Raw genomic sequence first — 1,980 nt, 5'->3', positions numbered from 1 at the left:
AAAAAAAATAAAAAAAAAAAAAAAAGCAGAAGAAGAAGAAAAAAGTTCCCAAGATGACTACCTTGTCTGCTATAAAGGCTTTTGGAAAGGCCTGTGTGCGTGAGGCCACAGCGCACATTCCTGGAAGTGTTCGGTTTCCCTACATAAAGTCATTGGCAGGCTGCACTTCCGAGTCTCTGTTGCAGTCATAAATGTTCATGCTGTGGACCCTAAAAGTGAGGAAGAATGGGAGAAAGATGGGACGATTATAACCGCTGTCCCCAAGCAGCGTACAGAAAGGGGGTCAGCTGGCAAGCAGGACCCGCAGCAGAATGTGAGCTTGACTTCACCAGGCACTGCCTGCCTGGGGGACATCATAAGCTGTCACATCCCCTGTCCCTTTTGAGAGGCAGTAGGTGCAATGGGAAGATGCCAGCCCTGGACCCAGCCTTGCCCTGGTTCAAACTCTGCCTCCTGCGGGCCCGCAGGACCTCAGGCCAGCCCTGTGGCCCTTCCATGTTCGGTTTTGTTGTTGTTATTGCTGTTCTGCTTTGTGTTGACTGTAAGGTGGATTGTGTTATCATTCCTACATATTTCCTGTCCTTCCTCTAGAGGACTATACATCCCCACCCTGTTGCCCTAAGATTTGGCCATCGTAATTTGTGTGAGCGGAAATGACGTGTTAGTTCTGGGCAGAAGCCTTAAGAGACGGCACATGTCACACTGAGCAGCCAGTCCTCTCTTGGCCATGGAAGGATTCCAAGGTAAGCTGGGGCCCTGCACAGTGGCTTCTGAGCTCACTTGGGTGGGAGGGATGAAGATTTATTGCTTGGAATTGAACTTTATAAATCACAAAAGAATAATGACTTAAACAGAAGTCTGTTTCTCTTTTATGGAGCTCAGAAACAGGCAGCCTGTAGTATGGTGATGTCACATAATTATCAGAGATCTGAGCTTCCCTCAAGCTCTCTGCTCTGTCATTTGTAGGATATGTGACCTTTATCCTTATGGTCCAAGATGGCTACTAGAGCTCCAGCCATTGCATCTGTGTTTCAAGCAGTGGGATGGGGGTGGAGAAAAAAGAAGGAAATACCCCTTTCTTTTCAAGGAGACTTCACAGAAATCCCATATAATAGAAGGGTGGGAGGAGAAAGTGGCTTTGAGAGAAAAAGAGAAGAAGGAACAGGAGAAAAAGGAGACAGAGAATAATCAAAGCCACTGAACCAGGGCTGGGGATTTAACTCAGTGGTGTCACATCTGCCTCGCAAGTTCAAGGTCCTGAGTTCGATCCCCAGTGTCGAGAAAACAGTAAAACACTAGACCAAAGCAAGTGTCCCTTACTTATAGAACAAGTGGGCAGCAACAAACAGTACTACAGTATTTCCATGTCCTTTGTGGGCCTGGGATCATAGCTAAGGAGGATGCAAGAGTATAGGCTTTCAGCTTCTATCTTCTTGAGATAGAATTGAGAATATATTGAGGTTTGTTTGTTTGTTTTGAGACAGAGTCTTGCTCTGTTGTTTGGGCTAGCCGTGAACTCACTATGTAGTCCAAGCTGGTCTTGAACTCACAGCGATCCTCCTGCCTTAGCCTCCCAAGTGCTGGGATCACAGGTGTGTGCCAGCACACCCAGCTCTCCTGGAGAATATAAAAGAAACACTGGAGGTCAAGCTGAAGGAGAGTCTATATCTTTCAAGCCAGGAGGGAAAGGCCAAGGTCCAAGCTAGAAGGTAAACGGCAGGACTGCGGATCATTCAGGATGGGCAGCAGATCAAATAGATGCCAGGCTGCTAGTCACTGATGCTGCATCTCACAGGAGTCCAGGCACAGGCTGCAGGCTGGTGCTGGCTCTGCTCTGTTCTGTAGGGCCTGCTGGCCAGTGTGAGATTAAAAGAACAAGTTTTCCTTTTCTTCCTTTCTCCCCCACCCCTCCTTCCTTATCTCTCTCTCTCTCTCTCTCTCTCTCTCTCTCTCTCTCTCTTTCCTTTTTTTTTGTGTGTG

At 47.6% G+C, this 1,980-nt stretch overlaps 1 long non-coding RNA gene across 4 annotated transcripts in view; it reads left to right on the top strand.

Annotated features, from left to right (window-relative positions):
* Nucleotides 1-1,980, top strand: part of LOC104874994 — a 173,187-nt gene that overhangs the window by 138,361 nt on the left and 32,846 nt on the right. For all 4 annotated transcript variants that reach the window (XR_783916.3, XR_004516958.1, XR_783915.3 and 1 more), the window contains one exon: nt 592-743. This is a non-coding gene — a long non-coding RNA (uncharacterized LOC104874994). The remainder of the gene's footprint in view (nt 1-591; nt 744-1,980) is intronic.

This window comes from Fukomys damarensis, unplaced genomic scaffold (genome assembly GCF_012274545.1).
Source record: "Fukomys damarensis isolate Sample0158 unplaced genomic scaffold, DMR_v1.0_HiC HiC_scaffold_13, whole genome shotgun sequence".
Taxonomy (NCBI): domain Eukaryota; kingdom Metazoa; phylum Chordata; class Mammalia; order Rodentia; family Bathyergidae; genus Fukomys; species Fukomys damarensis.
Note: the sequence above shows the minus strand (reverse complement) of the source record. Positions and strands in the feature narration are given on the sequence as shown.